This window comes from Protobothrops mucrosquamatus, unplaced genomic scaffold (genome assembly GCF_001527695.2).
Source record: "Protobothrops mucrosquamatus isolate PMUCROS unplaced genomic scaffold, P.Mucros_1.0 scaffold_202, whole genome shotgun sequence".
NCBI classification, from domain to species: Eukaryota; Metazoa; Chordata; class Lepidosauria; order Squamata; family Viperidae; genus Protobothrops; species Protobothrops mucrosquamatus.
The window spans coordinates 421,051-441,827 of NW_015386278.1; positions in this window are offsets into that span (position 1 = coordinate 421,051).

Consider the following 20,777-nt stretch of genomic DNA (forward strand, 5'->3'; position numbering starts at 1 on the left):
GCGGCAGTTGTCTCCCAGGCCGCCGCCTGGTTTTCCGCCGAGTCGTGGACCAGATCCTCCGGATATGGCCCAAGCTCCGTCAGGAACCTTTCAGGGTCCATCAGTCGCCTGGGACGGAACCATCTAGGCGGCACAATACCATTTTTGGTTTAAAAAAAATATTTTCCATTAACTTCAATTACATTAATTGTAATAAACTTCATTAATTAGTCTTGTTCCATGTTTCTAGTGTGAATAACACTCCTAAGAAAACTAAAGCCAAACATAACATGATTTTTTTAAAAAGAACAATTTACCTTCCAATTATGATTATTTGTTATTGAAGAGAAGAAGAAAGAAGAGGCAGTGACTGCATCTCAAATGCTTCTGTCACTGTTATTTGGTTTCCTTTGTACTGGACATCCATGTTTTACCTTTTTCCTTCATCATTGTATTCAGTTCATCTTCCAGAATCAATGATGGAGAACTTCCAATGAAATATTCAACTTCACAACCAACAATTTTATGTTACAGATAAGTTCCATGGCAAGATTTGACCCTCTTTTGATCCTGATTTTAGACTGTAGGTCTCTGAAGCTTTTTTTTTTTTTTTAACTTTTACTTAGGTAAAGATACGATAGACTGCTCAGATCTCCATCCATTCACAAATCAGTATTACTGCTATAGTTCAGATCCTTCAGTCTTTTATGTCTAAAGTGCGTGTTAATTTTCACTGGGTTTCAAATATATATATACTCAGATTTCCCTTTGCTTTGTACACTTCATTTTTTAAAGGATTTGTGGATTACAGTTCTTCAAAACTTGTGCAGTTAATGCTACAGTTGTCTAGAACTACAATTTATTTCAAAAGTTACCTTCCTATTTAGAGTTCTGTCACATAGTTTCACACATTACTACTCATGCTTGCCTTTATTGCTTTCACCTCTCTAAACATGATAACCAGATTCCTACTTTACATGTGATTTTTATGCCTTCTCTTATTCCTTTCTTTTGGGATCATATGCTTTGCATTGATGATTCTAACCACGATTTTGATGTCATCTTTGTTACCAATACTTCCCCCCCCCCAATGTTTTCTATCACTCTATCCTAACATGTTTTCTTATAGGTATTTTGCAGCAAAACTCAAATCAGCCTGAGCTGACTTGGCCAATGAACAAGGATATAGGGAGTTGCAGTCAAAAACATCTGGAGGGCCTCATGCCAGGGAGAGCTGCCTTCCCTAGTCTGTTTTGGCTGTAATGAGATGGATATGTGCATATGGATTGGACTGCAACATTAGATTAAATGTAATGTTATAGCTTTGGAAATATACAAGTTTGAAAGAAAACACATGGAATTTCAGATGGCTTAAAAAAAAGATTAAAATAGGAAATGTCTTCAGAAATTCAGATTAAATCTCTGTAATAAAATAATATATTTGAAAAATAATCAACAATTTACTTTTATGAATCCTGTATAGATCCAAAGATTAACCATTAACAATTCTGGATGCTTACTGTATAAAGACAATAATAATATGGGACAAGAGACACAGATCTATTCATTCTCAACTTATAGAAACAAGTTCTCAGTCTGAAGCATCTGTTGAAATGGAAAGAGGCCAATCAGGGTGTGAGCTATAGAATTGGCATTAACCCAGAAACATAGTTACTAAATGCATTTATCCTGTTCTCACACATTCAAGAGATGCTCTTTTAATAGATAACATTATTTCATTATAAATATGTTACATATTGTAAGTAAAATTTGATGGACATGGTCCAATCAAAGCTTAGAAGCTTTCTTCTTAATCATATTTGGAATATTCCTCAGCTGTCTGCTTTATGAAGATTGTCCAAAAAGGAATATAAGAAAAAAGTATACATGTATATGCTTATTAACTTGAACTGTAATATCTCTTTCTGTATTAATAATATCTTCTTTTTTTAAAAAAACTGCAAGAATGTTTAAAAGGCTGCTTTGCAAACAGATTCCATATTAGCAAAAGACTCCTCTATGAAGCAAAGAGGGAAGTACATACTCTGAAAGGCTTGAAACAACAACCATTTGTTCAACAAAGGTGTGTAATTATGACAGCTTCAGAAAGGGCAAAGCCCTTCCTGCCATCATAGAATGTTGTACCATCATTCCTGCGGTCATGATTTAGCATAAAAAAGTTTGGTATGAAAAATGATTGAAATTTAACTGAAATAGTGGACAAGCAACAAATTCTTTACAGAAAAACATCTCAATATTATTTGATTAATTGAATGATTATATACCATCAAATTGTTTTCAACTGCTAGTGATCACATAAGATAGATTTTCTCCATTAACCCCTAATCTGGTCCTTCAGGTCTTCCAATGTACTCATCACCACTATAACAGAGTCTACCACCCTCTGTTGGTTTTCCTCTTCGTCTCCTTTCTTTCACCTTTCCCAGCATTAGATCCTTTTACAGAATACTAAGTGTTCACATCCCGGAAGGAAATTCCTTTACGATACAAAAGAGGAATGTTGGCTAAACTTTGAAACTTCTGGAACAGACTGAATAGTTTATGTTGGATCATGATCAATTATTAATAATGATGTGATGCAGCTGACCTCAAAAATGCATTACCAGAAGAATAAGACAGTAGCACTGCTTAGCTTTAGGATTCAAACCAATTCCAGTGGTGACACAATGGTTACAATGCAGTATCTGCCCACTGCCAGGAGTTTGATTCTGATTCTGACCAGCTCATGGTTGAGTCAGCCTTCCATCCTTCCGAAGTCGGTAAAATGAGGACCCAGATACTTGGGGGCAATATGCTGACTCTATAAACTGCTTAGAGAGAACTGTAAAGCATTATGATGTGGTATATAAGTCTAAGTGCTATTGCTATGTGTCACGAAAGGTATTTGGGTGAGTGGGAGTGCTTTTTACAAACATGCTGTCACAGAGCAATACAGAGTTCATATAATATCCCATATTAATTACTTTATAGTAAACTAAAACTGTTCTCTGTGTCCCTGGTTATCCACTCAAATATACCTGGTACTCCTGAGGAGTAATTCTGACTTAGTAGTCTTGCCATGAGAAATTGACATTAGCATGATGTTTCAATGTGTAAAGGTTTCTTTAACTGATATGTAAATTCAGCGGACTAATTGAAGTAATTGCCAGTAAAAGCAACCAAAGATCTTGTATCTTCTAAAAAATGATAATAACACAAAAGCATTGTTTGGTTTGCTAAACTAAATTCACCCAAGAAGTAAAAGTATTTCACCTGAAGAAATAAATGGAAAAAAAGCTGCACGCAATGCTCCTATTTTTGGCTTTAGCCGACCGTCCTACTGCTGTAAGTCATTCTGAATCATGTAGAATTGGGCTTAGAAAGAACTGTCTAAAATTATGCTTGGCTCCTAAGCTAAGTTAAATTAAGGACATTCATCAAAGTTGATAACAGTTCTCCATACTCTAGCAATGTTGTTCAAGAGGAATTGCTAATAGTTCAGACATAATTTTTACTTGGAGAGAATCTGGGTGACTGTAAGAAGAGAGAGAACAGGAAATAGCTCTTCTGTGAATCTAACTTCTTAAGTCTCAAGTCTTAATCTTCTTATTTGCAGCAACATGATAGCATGGCTAGACCTTGGCTAAACAGAAATAGCAAGTGGGTAGATCTAATAAGGGGATTAAGTAAGATATGGATTATTACTGAAAGTGTTACTTTTCTGCAAGAATTTTGTATTTAATAATGTGTCGAGGCTGCATTTTAGAAACTGTGCACATAATGGGATATTCTTCAAAAATGTAGCTTTCAGTGAAAGTTCTATCATGAGTTCCATCATGATTAACTTGCATGGTGTTTGCTTCATGAACTGAATGGCTCGCAAAATGATCTGAAAAGTGTGTGTTATTTCTATAAGCAGGCTACCCAGAAATATCAAGACGTTGTCCCCTGAATAGTATGTGCAAATGACCTTGGGAGACAGTGTGAAGGGCCGCAGCCAGGGAAATGGTTTGATAAGAGGCAACTTAACTTCCAACAGGAATGTGGACATGGCAAACATCTCAGAAAGAACCCTAGTTTCTTGGGCTGTGAACACAAAAGGAGAGAAATGTATTTTCAAACTTGCAAGATGTCAACCTTGCAAAATAGTCCAGACAGGAAGCAGATAATTCCATTTTATTGTAAGATACATTAAAGCAATCTTGCAAGTGGAATAGACCTGACAGGTCACCTAGTTCAAGAAAGGAGCAGGGGAGAAACAAATTTAATGCATTTTTTAAAAAAAAAAATGATGAAATGACTTCTGGACAATGCTATACAAGAAATAAAATGTATACTGACATTTTACTAGCTATGCTGCTAATTTTTTCAATCAGAATTAAACGGGATGCAGCAAGAAATGATATGTCTTTAAATAATGCCAGCATTCTCAGAAGTAGAGTTAAGAATCAAAAGAGTGCATTTTAAAAAAAAATACTAGTACATTGTTCCATAGACTGCAGAATGTGAAAGGAATATAGATGTAAAAACATAAGAGTCTATATTGGCTAAAGGCAATCACAAGGACCTGTGACAAATAGACTTGGAGAACATTATTGTCTTGGTGCTATGTAGTAATATTTCTGCAAAAATATTAGAGAGCAGTAACAGATGAGAAATTAGAGAAATGTAACAGATTAACAAAATTACAGAGTTGGAATGGACCTTAGAGGTCTTCAAGCTGGAAACCCTATACCAGGGGTATCAAACTGCTGGCCCACGGGCTGGTTTCATCATACCGGAGCCGCGCCCACCCCATTGCCAGCAATGGCGAAAAAGCTCCGATACGTTGTGCGACGTCATGTGATGTCGTGAGTTTGACATGTCTGCCCTATACAATTTCAGACAAATGATTGTCCAATCCCTTTTTAAAGATCTCCAGTAGCATAGGGTCTCCTGCTTGAGCAGGGGTTTGGACTAGAAGACCTCCAAGATCCCTTCCAGTTCTATTCTGATTGATTGATTGCGTGTTGGACAACCCATAACTTCTGGAGGCAAGTCATTCCACTGATTAATTCTTCTAACTGTCAGGAAACTACTCCTTAGTTCTAGGTTACTTCTCTCCTTGATTAGTTTCCATCTGTTGCTTCTTGTCCTGCCTTCAGGTGCTTTGGAGGATAGGTTGACCACCTCTTCTTTGTGGCAACACCTGAGATATTGGAACACTGCTATCATGTCACCACTAGTCCTTCTTGTCATCAAACTAGACATACCTAATGCCTGCAACCATTCTTTGTATGTTTTAGCCTAATGGTCTCTGTTGCTCTTCTCTGCACTCTTAGTACTAATGTACTAAGTTTCAAATAATTTGGGAAGAAAGGTTATCAATTGTCGTCTACATGATTAGTGATGGACTGAAGGCAGTATATAAGCACTTGTCAATTCTTGCTGTGTCTGATAGTGTGAAGAAGTTTGAAGAAGCCAACAGGAGAATTAAAAAAATGTCAGCTATTTATTCATTACTTTACATGGCATTGGTTCATCAATAAACAGCACTTGTAAAAACCTATTCAAAAATTAATAAATTGTTCTTAAATAAAAATATGCATTTGAACAGTAGTATCAGACACTGATTGTTTTACCAAAAATTTCCGCATCTGATTGTTTAAAAGCTGACCATGATGGGAAAAATAGGGACACTCTTGTTGATATTTACAATTCATGCTAAGACCTACAGGAAAGATTGCAAGAAAGTTATTTGTTTTCAAGATTATTTTCTGTAAAATTTGTAACATCAAGAGACATATTAACAACAACCTAATCACATTGAATTCCCAGATTCTTCTCATGGTTTCCTGATATGTATCTGTAATTTAGCCTAAAGTTAAAAAGAAAAAAAATGTATAAAACACTTTCTTAGTTTCTTTCTTTCTTTTTTTATTAGTTTTTTAATTTCTTAAGAAAAAGTAATCAGGACCCACCGTGGTGTTTGGGTGGTCAAACATTCAAAAGTAAAGACATATATAAACAACTCAACTCAATACATTTCACTAGAATAACATAATACATTTAAAATATTCCATTTCTATTTTAAATTTCTATTACTGCTAAACCTGTTTTATAACTTTATCAGTTTAAATTACCATAGTTTAACTTTAAAACAACAAATTATCAATTCTAATTCTTAATCTCTCACATCACTCATTTTATCACCAATCTCATTTGTTTCTTCTTCCACTACACAATAAGTATCCTAAAAACAATAAAATATTAATCAACCCTATACATATGTAATCCCACAATCAATCCATCTCTTTAAAATAACAAAATTTATTTATTTATTTATTNGGCGAAAAAGGCGCAGGTCCGCAACTGTACATAGGTCGGGGGGTAGGTCATTCCAGAGGGCAGGAGCTGCCACAGAGAAGGCTCTCCCCCTGGGGGTCGCCAGCCGGCATTGTCTGGCCGACGGCACTCTAAGGAGGCCCTCTCTGTGGGAGCGGACTGGTCGAAGGGAGGTGTTTGGTAGGAGGCGGTCTTGCAAATAATATTAAACATTAATTCATTCAAATTCATTAAACAGAATTCAAGTTTTTTCCAATTACTTATCATGCCTTATCACATCTTTGTTGGCATAGAAAAAGGTCATCCTACTAATTTAAAACACTCCATTAATTATTGACACCATCCAAATCTAAATAGTCATCATTTTTTCAATTCCAATATATAATGATTTTCATCAAATTGAATCTATTATTCCCAAACATTACATGAATACACAATCCAGTACATTCTTAATCTGTTTAAAATATCTATTCTAATAATCACGCTCCTATATATATGTATATATATTTTCTTGCTTCTAACTCTAAATCTTAATCCTTAAAACAATCCATAAAACCAGCGTTGCCTTTTATTCCATTACACAATTTTAAATTTCTCTTTTCAATCTAATTCTGGCTTTTTTCCTATGCCAGGCAGGTTTCCATAAACACGCTTCCTTTTCAGTCAGTAGATCTATTTTTGTTGCTTGCAGTGACCTTTGAAAGAATAGGAGTCCCATCCTCTGCATCAAGCATCTGTTTTTTTCCTCCTTAAAATGCCGTTGCTTTGTAGTTTCAAATCTCAGTCTTTGCTTCTTCTGTTCCTCAAGGTTACAAATGAGAGATTTGTAAGGTATGATAAATTCCTCTTTTATCTCTGTTAATTCCTCTTCTAGTATGTTTTGATTTGTAAAATAGTCAGATGTAGTCTGAACATCCATTTGAATGTTTGACGTGGGATTTCTGGATCTTAGTTCTGTAATAGGTTCTTTCAATATGGCACAAATTTCTGCAGTGGCCTCATATATCTTTTCCAGTATAAGATTATAATTTAATTGTGAGTGCGGTTTCTCCATTTTGATAGTAGATAGAAAAACCTCTTTTTTCTTTTTCTTTTTTGTGGAGGCTGTATTTGATGAAAGTTAATCAGCATCCACCCCCACAGTTCCCAACAGCTACACAGTTTATCTTTTTTCAAAAATAATTTGAAGGTCAAATCTGGTCTAGCTCCAAACAGTAACCAGAAATTGCAATTTTAAGTTTTTGCCACTAGATGTCCTCAGTAGGTTAAGAAAAAAATCTTTTCAAGTCTTTAAGAGTATAGTGTGAAAGAGGAAATAATCTTCCAACACCAGATGATAGAACAGTTCTTAGAAAAAAAGAGAGAAAATTTTCTGTATCCCCAAAAAATATGAAAATAAGATATAGTCTTATAAAAACGCCTTCCTTCCCAAACACGTAAAAGCTGCCTTCTCAAGCCAGGGAAATAATTCCAACAAGGCTCTTACAGGTACAAAAAGCAAAGTAAAATAGAGAGAGTAGCAAGGAAAAGTCTCACCCGGATTCACCGCGGGGGTTCTTATAGCTTAGATGTTCTTTGACTTGCGGTTTGAAGCAGCAGGGTGATCGGCCATTTTACTGGCCGATCTTCTCTGTCAGCCCTCAGAGATAGCCCGCCGCTCCTCCGCAGCCGAGCTGAAGCCTCCTCAATGGAAGTTGCACCCTCCAGGGCGACTTTCGACCCGTATAAGGGTCGACCGGCGGAGGGAAAGCTAGCCGATGAGGAGACGAGTCTCTTCGTACGACTAGGAACGCCGCAAACCAGAACCGGAAGTCCTTAGTTTCTTTCTTTTAATTCATGTGATAAATGATGCACAGAGGGAAATATCTAAAACGATGCATTGTTTTATTATAGTATTGCTCAATTATTTGTTTCACATTCTGCACAACCTTATACAACATTACTGGAATTTATTAGATAACATGCATTAGTTAACGGAGAGGCTTGACTTTTGGAATTACCGTAGATTGTAAAGTATGTTTTCCTAATTTGTGATAAAACTGCCAAATATTTTTTAAGGACATTTGGACTTGTATAACTTTAAGTGTGGTTTTAGGATGGACTCTGGTCTGAGCCTAAATGAAAAGAAACCAAGGAAGCAAACAGCTGTAACTGATCAATTTCAGAAACTCTTCGGCCATTTGTAGCTTACTCAGTGCAAATAACACAAGCCCAAGATAACTGATGTATTGTCCTCCCACATGTCTTCACTTTTGCAAATCTAAAATAGACGCTGACAATGTGGACCAAAGCGCTCTCATTGATCTTATTCAAAACTACCTTTACCAAACATACCAAAAATACAATCAGTTGCTGACAGTATAGAGAGTGATAAATAAAATCTCTAAAAACATACTGTGCTGCCTGGTTGTAAGCATTGTAGAACAGCTCTGCTAGCCAAAAATCAGAATCTGGTAGCACCTCTGCCACAACTATAATTGTGAAAGCTGAAGAAAGCCAAGGGTAAAAAGATCACAAGATCCCCGAATCCTTAGCTGATGATAGTCCACTTCCTGATTGTGATAGGTGCAATGTTAAAGCTCAGTACTCTTAGGTACAATTAATTTTACTATGTTAGGACTTTGGTGTTTATTGCAAGAGTTTGGTTTAACTTTTTTTAAAGTTAAATATTGCAGATTATTTCATACATATAAAAGAAGATAGGGATGGACTTTTCTCCAGATACCCAGGAGGAGAAACTACATTGAAAGAATCTAGTAATATTGTTGTGTTGCTTGAATGATATTTGCATTTTTTTTTAAAAAAATTACAATTTGTTTAAAGAATATGCACACCATGCAAAGAACTCTGTTTTAGGCTGATGAAAAAAATGAGAATCAATTCACTATGAATGGAAAGCTTCTGGAGTGCATAATAGTGGATGACAGAGAGCCTCTGCATCATGGCAGAAACATTCAAGAGTGCATTTAAACAGTAAGTGGTGATAATAGCAAAGGAAACTCATTATGAAGGAACATGCCAAAGGCCATCCAATCTATGCGCCACTTCAAGTGCAACACTTGACAGCCAACTTAGTAGTAGCTTCTGGTTCAGACACTGTTAACACCCAAAGTAAATCATTTGTGTGGGCAGGAAAAAGGTGGTCATGCTCATTCCTTTGGTATAATGCAAAGGGCAGGAAAATCATCAAGCGCTGGCTAAGTGTTTACCTTGCTTTACCTTGCAAAATTCTCTACTTTGCGATGGAGACACCTAATTCTTTTCATATGAATGAAATTGTTCCTCGGAATTGGAGCTTAGCCACAGCTCTCATCTCTTGTAATAAAAACTCTATTTGGGGTGGGGGTATGGGCTGCTTATTCTAGAGGTAGCTCATTTCACTGGTTTATAGATTGGGGTGAGATATCCCTTTGGTATGTGAATTCATAATATTTTTCAATGTTTATGTCTCCTTCGTGATTATCACCACTCACTGTTTAAATGCACTCTTGAATGTTCCTGGCATGATGCCCTAGAGGCTCTCTATCATATTCTCAGTAAGCTACTATTACCCAATTCATAGTGAATTGGTTCTTTTTTTAAAAAAATATCTCATAACCTGGGCAATTTACACATAGCTGTCTTTGGTTCTCTTTTGCTTGGACAGGTTCCATACCATCTCTATACTGGTCCTGCCGGAAACTAACTTTTGCTTTTCCAGTTGACTATGTTGGAAACATTCTTGCACCAGATTTAGTCCCATTGTATGACTTTATGGTTGCCTATATAAGTCTCGGCAAAAGGAGAAGGGGGCGGTAGAGGATGAGATGGTTAGGGTTGACTTTGCTTGTCAGAAGGTTGCAAAAAGTGATCACATGGCCCTGGGAAACTGGGACTCTCATCAATATGAGCCGGTTGCCATATTTTGATCACATGATCATGGGAATGCTGCAATGCTCATAAGAATGAAAAATGGTCATGTCACTTTTTTCAAGGCCATTGTAACTTCAAACGGTCACTAAACAAATGGTTCTAAGTCAAGGTTTAGCTGAACTGGATAATGCTGGCCCTTTGAAATGATCTAGGCTACAGTGTTCATTTTTTGCAACAGATCAGGAATCCTGCTTGAGTTCAGAGTGCTGTCCTTTAGTGACAAGGGAGAAAAAAGAGAACATGAATATCGTGTGTATCTGGCATACATAGTAGCGATATGCCTCTGCCCCTTCCTTTTTACTCAGAACGAAGGCCATGCCAGTGGGGAAATTGGCACAGATTTAGAAACATTGCATCCTACATGAGTGACTGTATCACGTTTGTTTTAGACTGAGCTCCAAGAAAAATATAGAAGGACGGTTAATTGGTTAGGGATTTTTAATGGAAATGTATAGTAAGTTGATCACTTATGTTCCACAGAAATGTCTATAGTGCAACAGTTACCAGTAAATTTCAAAACAACTAATTATTGTGATGAGATTAACCTATTTTTCTCACTCTGGCTCAGAACAAATTGTTCTAGAACAAGAGAAAAGTTGTTTTGCACCAAAATGGCAAAACTCCTTTTTTTATACCAGACTGGTAGATGTATTTCACAGGTATTCTCTCCAAAAGATTCTAGCCCAAGTGGAAGGGGGGGGGGGAACCAAACCATTCCCAGAATGAATCAGTGACAGATGGGCAAAAGGTCAATGATCACAATTTAATTGCTAAATTAAATATAAAGGAACTATTTTAATGCCAATAAATACCAGTTTTATCTATAATTATTTCTCCAAACCAATAGTTTTGTTACTAACCGCTGGTTTATAAATGCTCTTCATTGTATTATTATTAGTTTGTTTTTCATGTTTTCCTTATATTTTTGTACTAACTTACATTTTACATTAGCCATAAGGATCACTTATTTTGCATGACATAAATACAACAAACCAACTGACTTTTGTGCTAAATGCCTTCCTGATTCTTCAGTTGTTCTACAAGCAAATCAGTAATCATTTGTTTTCTTCTGCTACTTATAAAAAAAACAGGTATCTTCAGGATTTAAAACAAAATCAAGATAGCTGCCATACAGGCAGACAATTGAAGTCCCACATCTTTTTCATGCATGTAAAAAAAAAGGGTGAATCTTTAGTCAATATGCAGGCATGGCTGCCATGTTGACTTTTCTGACCCACACACCTTTGTCATGCACCTCTGAACTCAAGATAGAGAACGTTAGCCTTGCTGCAATTCTTGACATCAGTTAAAACCTTAGTTTTCAGAGGTTCTTTCATAGTGGATAAGCTCTGGGTAGTTTGGGCTAGAAGCAGTGGTGGGATTCAGCCGGTTTGCATCGGTTCGGCAGAACGGGTAGCTAAATTTTGTTGAGTTCAGAGAACCGTCTGAATGCAGACTGCTTCCAGAAGTCCATTCTAGGCCTTGGAGGCCTGGAGGAGGCCTCTCAGGCCTAGAACGGCCTGCTGGAAGTGCGTGGACACCATGTCTGGAAGTCCATTCTAGGCCTCGGAGGCCCAGGCCTGCACCCACGCAGAGAACCAGTTGTTCAGGTATTTGAATCCCACCACTGGCTAGAAGTAATGCTAGTTGATTGTAGTTTATTGACACAATGTAATTATTTTATTTACGGTAACTTTATTATTGGAACCAGAAGTGTAAGCAGCTCAGAGCTGTTGATCTGAGTGGCACATAAGAATAAGTAAATCAATAATGAAGCTTGTTCAATGCTTACAAGCTCAAAAGGTTTCCTCCATTTATTTTACTTGGAAATGAATTTTGACTTTAAATATAATGATCAGTCCTGGTTGCCTCATTTACTTTAAATTAGCACCTCCTTGCCCATAAGAGCTTCTGGGTTCCTTCTTTGAAAAGAATCAGCTCTGCAGGAGATATGAAAGGTATAAAAATAGGGTTATGCAGATTGATGGAAATGAGGCCTCTTTTAGTGTTGCTTGTATACACACACCATTCTAGTCTGCCTAATTTCTTGACCAATGGAGAAAAGTCCAATGCAATGTTTGCAATGAGAAGTAATTGTTATACAAAACATAGCGTGTCTTGTTTTGTTTTTATGCCTAAAAGGGAAAAAAAGGGTTTCTGGGGTGCCCAGGGGATGTGATTGTTAACATTATGAATGAATCAATTGCTTTAGCCTTTTTGAGGAAGTCAAAAAAATTTAAAGGTTCTGCAAAGTTTAAAGGATTATTCCCTACAAAGGCCTTAAACTTTCCCCAAAGTCAGGGCAAAATGTCTGGCTCTATCCTTTCTAGAAGTGGTTTAGGTGCTTTGGGAATACATGTGGAGTTACAAAATGGTCCTCAAGACATAATAATCTATAGTCTATGGGTAGACAAGTTCGGCTGAAATAAATGCTTCTTAATTTTCTTTACTATATAGTTGATTTAAACATCACTGAGCTTCAACAGACATTGATGGTCCATTCCATTATGAAGCAATTAGGTCAATCTCTATGGCATTGGGGTAATCAGTATCCTTCTGCCACTCATTGTTATTAATTGGTCCCAAATTTTAAACATATAAACAATGGAATAAGTTCTACCTTCTCTACTGCATGTAGTTATAGAGCTCTATTCTTCTAGCCCTATTGATATTAAAGAAAAACTGCAAAGGGTACATGAGTACTTATTCTTCCCAGGCCACTGATCTATTCAAGTCATATTTCTCCCCATAAAGTTCTAGGCTAAACTTTATAAGTAAAGAAATACAAATGAGAAGAAGTGACGACAAAGGCGGGTGGGAGTATATTAATCACATTCTTTCCCTAAGCTTTTAAAAGATTTTTGCAATGGAAAAGGAACTTTTGTTACATAGGCTTACCATCTGACCCTTTGTACCCTAAATCCTTGAAGTAACTTTATGTTCAGAGAATACCTTTGTACAATGGTACATTTTTTATTCAACTCTAAGTAAACACATAACATAGGTGGGGATCATCCGGCTCTATTAAGTTAATACTTTGTTGTTTTTCTTCTTGTCATACACATTTAGTCTCATTCTTTGGTCTGATTAAGAGAAAAAGTCTGAGAAATATCTGAGGATATCCCTAGAGTGAAGTAAGAATATTTAGTCTTTGAGTCATGAAGTGTTTGGGTACTTTCCGTCCTAAAGTAAATGACTAGTAGCTTTTGAAGCAGATAGCTATTGCTGTGTTGTTTATAAACTGGAAGCTGCTCCAGTTCTTTCATATGCTGCCATTACAAAGATTCCTCCAAGAAGTTCAGGCCATGTAACTTTAATACAGATAACTTTGTAAAGCTAATTTGTGGAACTGTTCCACTGAAAATGTAATCCAGCTAGGCTGTTTCATACAAAGCCTCCACTATATGTATGGTGTCTTTCCTTTAGGGAAGAGATGATTGTTGAAACAAATCCAAATAAAAGTTGAAGCCATTCATGAACATAACAGTCCAGACAGAGCTGCCTTACCTCAACTGTAAAAGAATTCTGATAAGAACAGTCTAAGTCAGTAACAATTTACTTCTCATAAAACATGAATGTATGAATCAGATTATATCTCCAAATTTCCATAATGGGGACTAAGTAATATCTGTCTGTTTTGACTCATGAGAAAAATAACATTGGTGTTCAGAAACCCCCAGAACAGTATTTGGGAAATATGTTTTGTTCTGTTTCAAATTTTATTGTTTAAAACACACAGAGACCCCAGGGAACGGTTCATTTTTCAATATAATGTACACATACCATAGACTAGAACTTAAATATTCTTAGCAATGCTTTTGGGAAAAAATATTTTATTATTGCCTGATGGAAAAAAATCCCCCTTTATCTGCAAACTCCTACAGCACTCTTTCCCCTTAGACAGCACTGATGAGAAACGAGGTACCCATTTGCTTTGGGTGGACCACCACAACTAGATCAGGGTCATGAAGCTTAGAGGCTTTAGCATAATACTTTGTTGTTATTGTTGTTGTTTTCATTTTCATTCACTATTGTCCTTCCTTCTGTGTAATATTGTGCCTCTGAGTATGGTGGAATGTAACCCAAAGGTGCAGGTGGAAGAGTCTCTTTCCCAGGGAGCAAAGAGACAACATAGCTTAGAATCTTTGGTATACACAAAAGGGATGAAGGCAGACATCTCCCTAGCAGTTCACAGGGTGTATCTAATAGTTATGCAGATAAGTGCTTTAGTCTGGCAAGTTTTCTATCTATAGGCAAACAAAAATGAAGAAACTACTCTAAAAGAACTCCTCATGTCATTCTTGGTTCCTTACTGAGGCATGATCCCATCCTTATTTAAGTACTGTATCCAGTGGTGGGATTCAATTATGTGAACAACTGGTTCTCTGTATGGATGCCACTTCTGGAAGTCCATTCTGGGCCTGGGCAATAAAAAATTTGCTACTGGTTCTGGCGAACTGGTGCGAAATGGCTGAATCCCACCACTGACTGTGTCCACTACTCTGGCAGATGGTTAGAATTGGACCTTTCTACCCCTAATCTCCTGAATGCAGGACTGAATGACAGTTATTCTTCACTGTTTCATCCCTGGGGGTGAAGAGTGGGGAGATGAATGTTTTTCTTTATTTTAAGGTATCTACAAAGAGTCTACCGCTTTTATTACACTATCTCCTTTTTTTAAAAAAAAGATCATTTATGTTTTGTTGAGATACTTTCTTATGAGGGTTTTCAGGGGCTGCTTAATGCAGCTTCTAGAAATTATCTGTGGGATTACTTCACCAGAAGTCATTTGGGTTATTTCAAATCTTCTATTAAGTATTACAGCAGTGGAAAATTACATTTTTCCAATCAATTTCCTACAAATATAGGCATGTGGTAAATGCTACCACATAGTACAAGCTGATTGTGAGGCTCTGTCATGTATCAAATATGTGAAAATTATCACTGGCTGACAAATACAGACATGGAAGCATGCAACTGCTAGATTACAAGCGTGTGACAGAAATAGAGCAATTAAATAGGGTTTCAGACTGCTCTGTGTTGAACCTCTCAAAAACAATAGAAAGAAGAGCTCTAGCTTTATTTTTGTCTTTGCATGCACCAAAATATATTTATGAGGTTGACGTTATTGTTGTAACAATAAAGTTAGTGTTCCTGTGATAATTGTGCCAAACATTGCAAACACAGCTTCAGTAGTATTTGCAATCCTGTTGGTTGGTTTCTGCATTTATGGATGTTGCTGAATTCTCAGTTCATAGTCATGAGTATTTCATTCATTTACTCATTTACAATGCTTATATTCTGCTCTAGTCCTGTACAATTCTGGACAGTGAATCTCAATACCCCATATAAAATTACATAACCATAAAATCATTAAATTACATATAGGATTTGATTGCCCCTACTCAGGGCTACTCTGAGCCAAAGGCTCATTGAAATATTAGGAGAAAGAGGAAGCTTGTTTTGCACATATGTGGTTTGTGTGTGTGTGTGTGAGTGTGTGTAGAACTTGGTCTTGATCTCTTAGAAAGGTCTGCACATTCAGAAATTTAAAGACAGATGTGTATATCCTGAGATATCTGCTGCCTGAACTACCTGACCTATGCCAGATCAAGAGGGACTGTAGATTTTAATTACATTATTATATTTTATTATTTAATTCATCTTAAACAGAGTCATCTTGTTGGAGAGATGTGTAGCATAAAACATTGATAAATAAAAATATTATTTAATTCATCTAAGTATGTATGTGTGCTAAAATCCCATGTTCCTGCTACAGGAAAACAATCCCTACCATTTTAGGATGTGGTAATTGAAGGTTCAGTTCCAAAGTCGATGGTCATCTAATGGCAAAATATCCTAACTGTAAATCACGATAATTTTACTCTTATTATCTTCCACTCTTATTATCTTCTACAAGAAAATAAATGTGGGCATTGACACTGGAAAAGGGCACATGTTGGTAGTCCAAAGCTTTCGATTGGAGAAAGAGAAAAGAAGAAGACAAACCATCTGGGCTATTTGTGGGATGTCATGAATCAGAATGGGGCAGAATCTTAGCAACAGAATGGAACTCGTGAGTTTTAGCATTTCGTTGTGAACATTCTACAGTGCTGTGATTCCCAGTTCTAGGCACAGCTATCTCCTGGCTGCCTTCCCGTGGTCATCTGGATGTTCATCCTGGCCTAGGTAGGGCAGTCCTAATTTAATAGGCCCTGCATCAAAATATTTTAGATACTGGAAGGGACTGGAGCATGTTGGAGAACAAGTTTTTTTTTCTCTTGGCATTGCTGCTCTGCTGTTCCTCTGCTGATTCTATATCTTTATTTGCCAAGAAATGTCTGCTGATATAGCCCTTTTTCTCCAAAACAGACAGATTGTAACAAAACACTTTGGCATGGTAGAATGCAGTAAAATTATGTTTGTGTTGGGACTGAAAAGCATTTCATAAATGAAAATCACAAGTGAATGTGATTTAAAAGGCAGCAACATTTGCATCTTATTAAAATGATGCCACCAAATGTTGTGTTTTCAGCATATGCACATATGCACGTGCACACACACGTATTCAGTACATGTATGTATATGTATATATATTCATATACATATACATATAAAAGATGATCTTTGTACAACTCAAAAAGTAAGTTGACAGTATCACAGGAATGAAACTCATTATTGTTTTTGTTGTTGTTGTTGTTGGTCTCACAGTTAGGCAAATGTTTAGAGTGCATTTAGCATTTTATCCACCTATTGAGTCTTTTCCAAAGACCCAGGATAAGTAGATGTTGGATGTCTGATGGTGTTAAAGATATTGTCACAGGATGTAAGGTGTTCCAAGGAAAGTTGCCATTTGCAATCAATTGATGGCGATTTTGTTAATGCTGATGTTCAGATGGTGCTCCAGGTGTTTTGGGATTGCACCTAACATGCCTATTAATATTGTTATCTTTGTTTTCTTTTGCCATAGTCATTCTAGTCCTATTCTGAGGTCTTTTATGTTGTGAATTTCTCCAGTTCTTTTTCATCTATTAGATTGTCTCCAGGTATTGCAATGTTCACTATCCAGCCTTTTTTTTAATCTTTCTTATCGATAGTTGTTAAGTCTGAGGTTTTTATGTGGCAGGTGCATGTCTGTTTGAATTCTAAAGTCCCAGAGCACTTTAGCTTCTTCATTTTCTATTACTTTATCTATTTTATGATCCCACAAATTTTTGCTAGCAAGGAAGTGGTATTTTTTTGCAGATCTTCCAATACACCATTGTTGCTATTTTGTCATGCTGTCATTTGTAGTCAGTCTGTTTGATCTTCTTGCAGCAGCTAGTGAGTTTCTTCAGCTTCTTTGCAGAGACAGCATTTGCTTTCCGTTGCTGTCTTCTCAATTCTGGCTTTGTATGCATTTGTTCTTAAGCTTTTATTAGTAGTATTATATGTTCACTACAATGTAAAGTCAAAGATGCCAGTTGTTTAATTGGTGTTAGCCTTCACATGCGTCGAGTTCTTCTCAAGAACTTAGGATGTTGTAATCATTACTATTATTCACAAATTTGGCACACACACTTCTAAATCTTGAATCTTGATGATCAGTACAAAGATAGTGTTGCTGTGATTTTGATAAGGTAAAATATTGAAAGGGCTTGTTGTAACATATTTGGGATTTCCTAAGAATGTTTCCTAGGAATATTTCAGAGATCAACAATTCGGTTGCATGGATACTGAAAGTGAAAAGTGATGACTGAACAGGCATTAAACACCATCCAAAATGTGATTCATTTGCATGTATGTGCAGCAATAAGACTAAACTAGATATACACAGTTTAAACATCTCAAGTATGTGATGTTTAAAAAATAGGATAGAAGCATTAGTCATTTGAAGGATGACCATTGCTAGAACTGGACCAAACGATCCATTTAGTGTGTTGCAAAAGATGATTGATTAAGGTTATATAGCGATAGCATTGCATAGTATTGGCTATGACCACTAGAAAAAAGATGAATAAAATTATATCAGGGTAAAAAAGTTACTTCATCTTTACAGAAATAGTGTCTTAGTGATGATGTAAGGAAATGTGTATTTTACATGCAATCAGTCTTTTCTTTTGTGGTCTGCTGATGATTATGTTTCAGAATTTCTTTTTTTTCTAGTCCTTTGGTTCTGTTAAATCAAGTAAAGTTTGCTAAATTCTTTTATCACTGACTTCATCTCCCTATTCAGACATTCCACTAACAATATCATATAACACTGGAGTAATAATACACTGCCTGCTGATGTATGAACCACCTAGATAGTGAGATAGTTTGGCTAACATATAATACACGTTGGGTTGTAACTTGGTAACATGGCTGTATTTTTTCTCTTCCTACCAAATTGAAGGATTTTTGGAAGGTTAGTTTCATAATCTTAATTGGAGTTTTTATTGTTGTTAGTTCCCTAAGATAATGACATGACGCAAGCGAGAAATATAATTAAATAATTGTGTCATAAAAGTTATTAAATAACAAGCATAAATAATTCCATTGGGATCTACAGATACTTACAGATACTGGGAAGTTGAGGGTGGGGAGTGTTCAAATTGAAATGTAACTTGATTTTGGCAAATACAGGAAAATACACTAATTAATGAATAAGATTGTAATGGAGATAAAATTATGTTAGCAACAATGGACCAGGAACCATCCCCTACTTGAAAAGCTTTAAGTGAAACAGAGTCTAAACCAAGTCTAAAAGCTTAGTTATCCCCAAATTTAGAAAATAGCTTTCTGCAGCTACATCAAAAGGAATCCCCATGCTAAATTTCTCTGAATCATATCATATCTGGCTGCCTAAAAGGGACAGTCTCTACATGGAAATAATAGTGCTGTCCATATATGGCTTGAATATTTGCTGTTCAGCAGCGTCACAGCCAGAACAATGTTCTCTGAGGAAGTTTTGCAAAAAGAAAGAGACATTCACTACATAATCATTACAGGGGAAGGTTAATAATAGACGGTCCTTTTCAGTAGTACTCATTCTGGAATGCAAGGAATCTTCTCAGGATTTTCTCTGTGGTGTGTGTGTGTGTGTGTGTGTGTGTGTGTGTGTGTGTGTGTGAGAGAGAGAGAGAGAGAGAGAGAGAGAGAGAGAGAGAGAGATTATATGTATACCCACAGCAACAAAGTTACATTAAGGCTTCTTTAAAGCAAGTATATGGTTTCTTGATTTTATTTATGTAGGAAAAAGCAGTTTTAAATGTTGACAAATATAAATATTTATTGGTAGCTGCTGCATGTTATTGAGATGGAGGCCACAGGAGAATTCAGTATTGTTCTGGATTTATATCAGTAGCCCTAACAAAAAAGGTTATTTGAGGCAGACATAATCATACATAAATCAGTGTCACATGCATGCCTATATATCCATTGGTACACACACTAATTGGCACACACGCTAATTGGCACACAGCAATACAGATCAAGAAATCTTAGCTGTATTAGTTCTGAGTTATAGTACAGAATTTGAATCAAGTCAGATTTTTTTACTGTGACTAGTTATAATCCAGTTTATCACTTTGTGGATGATGGCCTGATCCTTTGAGCAATGAATCTATTTATATTATACTTTCCTTGCTTAAAAGTAATCTAGTTATTTAAAATCCAATTTTGATATTGCCATATGTCTTATATCAACTATTCAGGAGTGTTGAAGAAAACAGTTGCCGAAGGATATTTGGGAGTTGAAATCCAAGATACCTGGAGTACATTAGGTTAGGGAAGGCTGTTAAATTCTGTGACAGCTTGAATTTAAAATGTGCCCTTTTGCCTATTTTTCTGTCTTGTGTTGGGAAGAGGGAGTTAGCTTCCTGGAAACAAATGTTAAATACAATGTTGTTTTATTATTCCTACTCTCATGGTAACTTGCTTTAGCACAGGGCACGGTTTTATGTTATTAAATGATTTTGAGTTTTATTTTCAGCAATTTCTTCTACAAGATATTGAGGATATTTTTGAACTGTCACAAATAAAACAAATGTTTATGAATAGAAACTTCCAAAAGCTGCTAAAGGGAAACTTTAGAGTTTCTGAGCTAAAGGTGAACTTGGGGCAGCTACTACCTGATTAGGCAAGAAACTGCTGGAAGTGCAATTGTTAATTGTTAAGGGGTTAAGCGAAAAGCTTTCTGCATATGTTTTGAAATACTTCTTGCATTCTAAGACAAAGAAACCTGGGTATTGAAGAAATCACAGGCTGAACCGAGGTTACACCTTGATGGAAATACAATGTAGAAAAAACGTTTTGAAAAAAGTTTGACTATAAAAAGGAAGGAAAAATTGTGACAAAAGAACATTTTTTTGTGAAAGATTTTTATGAGGGAAATAAGGAGTGGCGTGTAGCGCTACCTCTTTAGAGGCCGCCAATGCCCAGGCCCTCCCAGCCACAACCCCCCTTGTCCAGCCTTGCGGTAATGTTCTTTAGAGATCGGTGAGATGTCTTACAACCGGAACTCATGCAGCATTGATGGGTGGCAGGCTCTTCTTGTTGAAGCAGGACTTTCAGGCACGAACTTAACCGGTCACAATGGTTGA